Source organism: Scyliorhinus canicula, chromosome 10, assembly GCF_902713615.1.
Source record: "Scyliorhinus canicula chromosome 10, sScyCan1.1, whole genome shotgun sequence".
Taxonomy (NCBI): domain Eukaryota; kingdom Metazoa; phylum Chordata; class Chondrichthyes; order Carcharhiniformes; family Scyliorhinidae; genus Scyliorhinus; species Scyliorhinus canicula.
In genome coordinates, this window is record NC_052155.1 from 153,655,270 (window position 1) to 153,664,187 (window position 8,918).

Consider the following 8,918-nt stretch of genomic DNA (forward strand, 5'->3'; position numbering starts at 1 on the left):
CCAATCAGAATCTCTCGACGCCTTAACCTCGTTAACACACAAGTTAAAACGCCCTTCTAACACACCCACCCCTCTCCTGACTGCATAAATCCCCCGGCTTCACGGGGGGGGGGGGGGCCACACGAGCAAGAGAGCAGGACGCCAAGTCTCGATAGCACCTACTGTAGTAAATGGGTCACCAGATATGTCGGAAAAAACAAAATTCGAATATCCACCTTATGACACCACATTCACAAGACATGTCCGACAAAAGTCTCCTCATTCACACCGAGGAACTTCTGTCAAATTCGGGAGTGTTCTTCCACAAGCTAATCATACAAAAATCGGACATTCTTACAGGAATGCACCTTCAGCCAAACCCCAAGCTGCTCCATCACCGTCCCACCAACAAAACAGACCCACCACAAGGGGCAGTATGAATTGGGAGCCCTCAAACGTGGATTTCAGACCCCATGAAGTTTCATGCAAGGACACAAAGTCCATCATTAAGACTGGCTCTGCAGTGTTGACAAAGAGGCCTGATGGACACATCTGCCAGATTGGATGTGCAGGAGATGGCGCAACAACCAACCTGACAACCACATTTTCACAAGTGACAACTGCACAGGTCTTGAAGACCAAGTTCCATCTTCACATGGAGGACACTTTTGATCGTGTTGCATGGTAGTTGATTATGGTAGTCCCTACCGTGCCAAATGGGATCGATTCAAACCAAATCCAGAAGCTCAAGACTGGCCATCCACGAGGTGATGTAGACCATCGGCAGCAGCAAAATCTTATCCAACCACAGTCTAACTTCATGGCCTAGCATATCCCTCTCCACTATTACCAAACTTACTGACCAAACTTTTGGAGAAAGCTACACAGAACATAGGACAGTACAGCACAGAACAGGCTCTTCGGCCCTCAATGCTGTGCCGAGCTTTGTCCAAAACCAACTACCCCACTCCCAACACAGGACTAAAGATAAACTGTAACTAAGATAAACTGTAAAAGCAGCATGCCATAGACTGAATTCCACAATCAATTGATCAGGTTACAAACTCTGCAGTTTTGCCACATCCAGTGATCAGAGGTGGACAATTAAGCGAGGGATAGAGCCTCTTTGCAAACATCTTCAGTCAGAAGTGCCAATCCCTCTTGGTCTGCTGACGTCTCCAGCATCAAATTCCAGCCTTCAGACAACTCGATTTACTCCACATAAGAAACAGCTGTGGGCACTAAATAAAGCAATGGGCCCCAGTGACATCCTGACTCTTGCTGGACGCTAGTGCTCCAGAACTAGCCACACCTCTAGCTAAATCAATCCAATAAAGCATAAACACTGGCACCTACCTGACAAAATGAAAAATTATTCAAATAAATCCAGTGTACAAAAAGCAGGACAAATCCATCTGACAAGCTAACTCTCCGTTTAAGTGACAGCTGGTACTGCCTACTGACAGAGCAATAAAACAGTATTAACACAACAATAACCTGCTCAATGCTAAGTTTGCAAAGGAAGACCATTGTGGTTATTGGAAACCAATTATCTCAGCTCCAGGACATTGCTCCAAGAGTTGCTCAGGGAAGTATACTACACCTAAACATTCTCAGTCACTCCCAACGATCTTTCCTCCATCACAAGGTCAGAAGTGCGGTTCTTTGCTGATGATTGCAATGTTCACATCACAATTCCTTCAGTTGTGCCCATATGCACTAAGACATGGACTACATTCAGCCTTGGGCTGATAAATGACAAGTACTGTTCATGCTACTCAAGTGCCTGAAAATGACCATCGACCCATGACATTCATGGCATGACCATCGCTGAATCTCCCACTATCAACATCCTAGGGAGTTAACTAAACGGGACCAATCATGCCATGATCAGGTGCAAAAGCAGAGGCTAGGAAATCTGCAGCAGGCAACTTGCCTCCTGATTCAAAGCCTATTCTCCATCTACAAGACACAAATCAGGAGTGTGAAGCACATGCTCCTCACGCCTCTATCAGTGCAGTTCCAACAACCCTCAAGATGTTTGACACCTTCCACTTGATCAGCACCCCTTCCACGACTGTAAACATTCACTCCCTCCACCAATGGCACACAGATACAGCAGTGTGCATCACACACACATTGTACTGCATCAACATACCAATGCTCCTTCAATAGCACCTTCCAAACCTATGATCGATCATACCATCTAGAAGGACAAAAGACCTACAAGTCACACACCATCTTGACTTAAATTCAACATCACACGGTCAAAATCCTGGAATTCCAATCCTATGAGCACTCTGGGTGCATCTACACCAGACTGCAGTGGTTCAAAGCAACAGCTAACCATCACCTTCTCAGGAACCATTAGAGATGAACAATTAATGCTGGCTAGGTCAGTGACGCTGAAATCAATGAATAAAACAGTCATTAACTTTGACCGCCTTTTAAATATGCCATTAACCTTCCTTGCTCCAAGGACAACAATCCAACTATTCTCATATCTACACACATACCCTTGTACTTGCTCAGGTAAATCTCTCACCCCCTCCTAAAGGTGAGCTGGTCAGAATTGGACGCAATACTGTTGTTTAGGCAATCTGTACTTGGAACAAAAAGTACCTTGAGCTTTTTTTTGTAATTGGAATAAATAAAGAAAAGAATGCAATGTGAAGTTTAATTTATCTTTCGGGTCTAGGATATGCAGCATATTATCAATAAACAGAAAGTAAATGCAGAATTAAATAAAGTGGATCATCTTTAGACAGTTGCTAATACATTCTAAGAAACAGGATGTTGTGCAGCCAACGATTTGGGCACAGTCCACTGTTGGACTGAGGAAATATTACATTAAAGGGAGTCAGTCTGTACCTTTTGGTAGATGTAAATGATCCCAAAGCACAATGCTAAAATAAAAGCTGGTGGCTTTACTAGTGCCTAGACCAATATTATTCGTTTCAATTGATGCCAAATTGGATCTTACTGTACTAAAAGGTCCACCTACACATGCACCAAAAGATACTTCAGAAGGATAATAGTAAAGGCTTGAATTTCACCAGTCTAAAGCACTTTTCAAATAATCAAGCATCACCTACATATCTGAAGTTATTAAGGGATGTTGAAGTTCAGCTGGGGAAGGGGAAAAGAGCAAAGCCCCCACTCCAGGGGAGACAGAGAAGGGTGTGAAGAAAAAACACAATCCCACTCAGGGGGGAAAAGAGGGGGTGGAGAAAGAGAAATGGGAGGTGGGGGCATGAAGTGACACTCTCTTCTCCCTGGGTGAGGAGAGGCGGACATATAGGGTCCTCCTCCTGGCAGAGGGGAACATACAGTGTCCCCCACCCCTGGAAGAGGGAAGAGGGTAAAGGTTGGGGACGTACTGGCTCCCAACCCTGGGAGAGAGGGGATGGAAAGTGTCTTCCACCCCGAGAACAGGAGTGGATCACGCGCTTCGAGACCAACGGTCCGCGGGGAGACGTCTCGTGAGTTGCGACCGCGTCAGGTGTTCAAAACACTAACTCACCGCACGGAAGACAGAGAAAGGGGGGAGAGACACAGGGCTGCTCCCCGACTGCAGCTCACTAACTCGCTCTTCCCCCGCCCCGCCCGGTCGCGGTTAATATGGCGGACGAGGGAGCGGCTTCGACCGTCACGTCAGAGGGGCGGGGAGGGGAGGGGAGGGACGTGCGCGGTTCACCGGAAACCCGACAGCGCCAGGGCGTCACGGCCGAACTCTTCCGGGGTCACATTCTGGGAGTCACATGGTCACCTGGTGAGCAGCGGGACGTGGTTGAAGTTTGCAGGTTGTAATAGGGAAGGAATAGCGCGTCCTTTTCGTGGGCGGGTGCATTGTTGGAAATGAGTTTGATGTGTTTCACAGTTCTGTGGGGTTCTTCATGTGAACCCCATCTGGGCTCATCTTCATGTGTTTTCTGTCTGAATTCAGGCAGGCCTTTGGCTCACAGTCTTCTCCTTGTCTCTATACTCTCAGTCTTTTCATTTTCCAGTAACTTGCTTCAATTTCCTGGCCGTCCAACATTAATATTTGCTTCCTTCCTCTTCATCTTTTTTCTTTGGCATTTTCCCTCCATAATACCTCTGTTTCCTCTTGGCATGTGCCCTAGTCCCACTTCTGTACACAATGATGTTCCAAATCAGGCTGCTTCATTCAGATTTCTTACAACACCAGGTCAAGGTCCAACAGGTTTGTTTCGAATCATTAGCTTTTGGAGTGCCATTCCTTCCTCGGGCACTGACACATGGTGAGGACAGCGACAATGGCCACCTTGGATGGCCCCTAACAAAGGGAAACCCCGGAGGGAAGGGGCACATCCACAAGGTAAGTATGGTTGACCCCTTGGGGTGGGGGAAAGAATCGAACCCCCTCCCATCAGAATAATCACCTGGGGACTTAACAGCCCAGTGAAAATATCCAGAGTCTCCGGCCATCAGAAAAGCATAGAAGCTGACATAGTCTTCCTCCATGGAACCCACCTGAGGGAGAAGACCGACTGCGGATAAGAGAGGGCTGGGTGGGACAGATTTACCACTTGTGCTGCGAGGTGAGGGCTAGGGGGGGGGGTGGCCATACTGCTCAATAAGAGGACAGCATTTACAGCGAGGAGGACAGTTACAGACCAAGGGGCATGGTATGTCATGGTTAGTGGTGTCCTGGAAGGGGCACCGGTGGCCCTTGTAAATGTGCATGCTCCCAACTGGGATGACGTGGACTTCATGAAGAAAACCACAATGGAAATCCCCAACAGTCACACTGACTCATCGTGTGTCTTTAACTGTGTACAGGACCCACGGACTGACAGATCAAACCTCAACTCCGGGGAGGAGGGGGGTGGAGATCAAACATGGCAAAGGAACTGGATGTGTTCATGGAACAGATGGGGCAGCGAACCCATGGAGGTTCACACAACCAGGGAGAAGGAGTTCTCCCAGGTACACAGGGTATATACTAGGATCAACTTCTTTGTAGTGGGGAAAGCAGTGCTTCCAGGCGTAGGAGTGGAGTACACTGATCCCTCCTTCACCACGCCCCCCCTCCCCATATCCCTTGATCATTTTAGCCCCAAGAACTATGGGCGAAATTCTCCGCCCCCCACGACGGGTGGGAGAATAGCGGGAGGGCCTTCCCGACTTTTTTGACGCCCTCCCGCTATTCTCCCACCCCCCCGCCGAAATCCCGACACGAATCGCTGCCGCCGTTTTTTTACGGCCGGCAGCGATTCACAGCTGTTAGAAGGGCCGAAGTCCCAGCCCTTTACGACCTTTTTACGAACGGCAAACACACCTGGTCCTGCCGTTCGTAAAAACGTCGTGACCACCTGGAAAAAAATAACCATGGCACCGATTGGCACGGCAGTACCACGGCCGTGCCAAGGGTGCCATGGGCCCGCGATCGGTGCCCACCGATCGCGGGCAGCGGGCCCGATGCCCGCGCACTATTTATCCTTCCGCCGCCCCGCAGTATCAATACGCGGGGCGGCTGAGGGGCAACCCGGACCGCGCATGCGCGGGTTTCGCGCAAAAACGCGATGACGTCACCCGCGCATGCGCGGGTGGCGTCTTCCCACCTGCGCATGCGCGGCTGACGTCATATGACGCGTCAGCCGGCGCTAAATCCGACAAGCGGGTTTAACGATTTTCGTTAAGCCCGACTTGTCGGAGCCTCCGACGTCGGGCTGCTAGCCCCGACGGGGGACCAGAATCGGTCCCCCGTCGGGAAGGGGCGCGATGCCGTAAAACCCGCCCGGGTTTTACGGCGGTTTGACGATTTTTCCCGTTTTGGGAGAATTTCGCCCTATATCTTTTTAAAAATATTTTTATTAAGGTATTTGAAAATTTTTATAAAAATTACAGACCATGACATCAACATGGTATAATAAACATTTTCCCACCCCCCCCCACCCCATCTCAATCTTCACACACCCCAACCATACATCAACAATCTCGCCCCTTGGAATACTGCATCTGCTGACATTTTAATTTTCCCCGAGAAAGTTTACGAACGGCTGCCACCTCTGGGTGAATTCGACCATTGACCCTTTTTAAGGCGAACTTTATTTTCTCGGGACTGAAAAACCAGCCATGTAACTAACCCAGGTCTCTACACTCGGGGGCTTCGCGTCCCTCCACATTTACAAGATCCGTCTCCGGGCTACCAGGAAGGCAAAGGCCAAAATGTCAGCCTCTTTCGCCCCCTGAACTCCCGGCTCTTCTGACGCCCCAAAGATCGTCGCCTCCGGACTCGGTACCACCCGTATTTTTAGCACCTTGGATATTGCCTTAGCAAAACCCTGCCAAAACTCTCTAAGCTTCGGGCATGCCCAAAACATGTGGACATGATTTGCTGGGCTTCCCGCACACCTATCTTCTGCCCCAAAATACCTGCTCATCCTAGCCGCTGACATGTGTGCCTGGTAGACTACCTTAAATTGTATCAGGCTGAGCCTGGCACATGAAGAGGTATTAACCCTGCTTAGGGCATCCGCCCAGAGACACGCCTCTATCTTTCCTCCTAGCTTGTCCTCCCACTTGCCCTTAAGCTCCAGCCTCCGAAAGCTCCTGGTAAATATCTGAAACCTTCCCCTCTCCCACCCAGGTACTGGAGACTGCTATATTCTGTAGCCCCCGTGGCGGCAGCAGTGGAAAGGCCGGCACCTGTTTTCTCAGGCAGTCTCGCACCTGGAAACACCTAAACCCATTCCCTGCTGGTAATTCAAATTTATCCTCCAAGGCTTTCAAGCTGGGAAAGCTCCCATCTGTAAATAGATAACCAATCCTTCTAATCCCTGTCCTTTGCCATCTCCGGAACCCACCATCTAGCCTACCCGGTTAAAAACCAATGATTATTATAAATTGGGGTACAAACCGATGCTCCCGCCACTCTCTTATATCTCCTCCACTGTCCCCAGATTCTCAGAGCTGCCACCACCACCGGACTTGTGGAGTATCGGGCCGGCGAGAATGGAAGAGGTGCCGTTATCAGTGCTCCCAAACTGGTATCTTTGCATGACGCTGCCTCCATCTGCTCCCATGCCGACCCCTCCCCAATACCCACTTCCTAATCATGGCTATATTAGCTGCCCAGTAGTAATTGCAGAAGTTCGGCAGTGCCGACCCCCCCCCGCGACTGCGCACCAGCAGCACTTCCTTCACTCGTGGGGTTTTACCCGCCCACACAAAGCCCGAAATAATCTTATTCGCCCACTTGAAAATGGCCTTTGGGATGAAGATGGGGAAGCACTGAAAGACGAACAGAAATCTGGGGAGGACCGTCATTTTCACGGTCTGTACCCTCCCCGCCAGTGATAGCGGGAGCATGTCCCATCTCTTAAAGTCCCCTTCCATTTGTTCTACCGGCGGGATAGGTTTAACTTGTGCAGTGCCTCCCATTCCCGGGCCACCTGGATTCCCAGATATCGAAAGCTCCTCCGTACCATTCTAAGTGGCAGCTCTCCCAGTCTCTTCTGTTAAGTAATGGGTTAAGAGACATTGCAATTAGGTGTCTCATTTATGTTAAGTGTTCAATGATTGTCTCATTTATGTTAAGTGTTCAATGATTGACACTAATATGTAAAGGGGCTTCAGGTGGACTCTGGAGCTTGTGATGATCTGTAGAGTTCTGTGCAGAGTGAGTTTGAACCATTAAAGGTGTGTTGGTGAAAAGGGAGCTGAACTCTTGCCTCTTCGTACCACAGCATCTAGTACATACTAACATCTTCTCCTATCCTCTTGCCTGGATCGCGAACATCTCGCTTTTTCCCATGTTCAGTTTATACCCCGAAAAATTGCCAAATTCCCCCAAGATTTGCATTACTTCCCCCATCCCTCCAACGGGTCTGAAATATACAAGAGCAGGTCATTGCGTAAAGCAAGATCCGGTGCTCCACACCCCCCGAACCAGACCTTTCCATTTCCTAGAGGCTCTCAACGCCATGGCCAATGGCTCTCTGGCCAGAGCAAACAGTAACGGGGAGAGGGGCATCCTTGCCTTGTCCCTCGGTGTAGTACCCCGACCTCAGCCGGTTCGTACGCACACTCGCTACTGGTGCCTGATAGAGGAACCGCATCCAGTCAATAAAGCCATCACCAAACCCAAACCTTCCCAGCACCTCCCACAGGTAATTCCACTCCACCCCATTCAAAAGCCTTCTCCGCATCCATCGCTACCACGACCTCCACCTCCTCCTTTTGAGGGCATCATAATAACATTTAAAAGCCTTTGAACATTGGCCTTGAGTTACCTGCCCTTTACAAATCCCGTCTGTCTTCCCCTCTCACTCCCGGGGCACAGTTCTCTATCCTTGTGGCCTGTATCTTAGCCAGCAGTTTGGTGTCCACATTCAGTAGAGAAATTGGCCTGTATGACCCGCATTGCTCTGGATCCTTCTCCCGTTTCAGGATCAATGAAATTGAGGCCTGCAACATTGTTCGGGGGAGGACTCCCTTTTCTGCGATTGCTGAGTACTCAGTATCCACCACCTTCGGTATTAGTGCCCTGCTCAGAACAAAAAGCTCGATCCGAGAATATACCTTGTGGACATGTGAGAAAAAGGAAAACTCCTTCGCCCTTGGCCGTGCAAACCTCCATGTGTCTACTCCCCCCATCTGTTCCATAAACCGCTTCAATTCCTTTGCCACAGCCGGCCTCCACCTGGATTTTGACCGGTCCAATTCTGGATCAATGACTGTGTTAAAGTCTCCTCCCATGATCAGGTTACGTGACTCTAAGTCTGGGATCTTTCCTGAAACCTGCTCATTGTTCTCTCCCCTCTTCCCCCCACATGGACAACCATTTTAAAAGCATCATATTCCCCAGTAAACAAACATCAGAAAAAACTGAAGAAACAGCTACTTTAGAAAAATAATCACCCAAAAAGCAGAACCATCCCCCCTCTAACCAGCTCCCTGCAAGACAAAGTTAC

General features: G+C 49.4%; 1 protein-coding gene and 1 long non-coding RNA gene across 2 annotated transcripts in view; one reads left to right on the forward strand and one right to left on the reverse strand.

The window, feature by feature from the left end:
• LOC119972722 (ras-related protein Ral-A) overlaps positions 1–3,652 on the reverse strand; it is a 92,810-nt gene extending 89,158 nt beyond the window's left edge. The window contains exon 1 of the mRNA XM_038809935.1: positions 3,503–3,652. The gene's annotated coding sequence lies outside the window, so the exon portion shown is untranslated. The remainder of the gene's footprint in view (positions 1–3,502) is intronic.
• A 23-nt stretch (positions 3,653–3,675) lies between these two features.
• LOC119972723 overlaps positions 3,676–8,918 on the forward strand; it is a 17,731-nt gene continuing 12,488 nt past the window's right edge. Inside the window, exon 1 of the long non-coding RNA XR_005462142.1 lies at positions 3,676–3,751. This is a non-coding gene — a long non-coding RNA (uncharacterized LOC119972723). The remainder of the gene's footprint in view (positions 3,752–8,918) is intronic.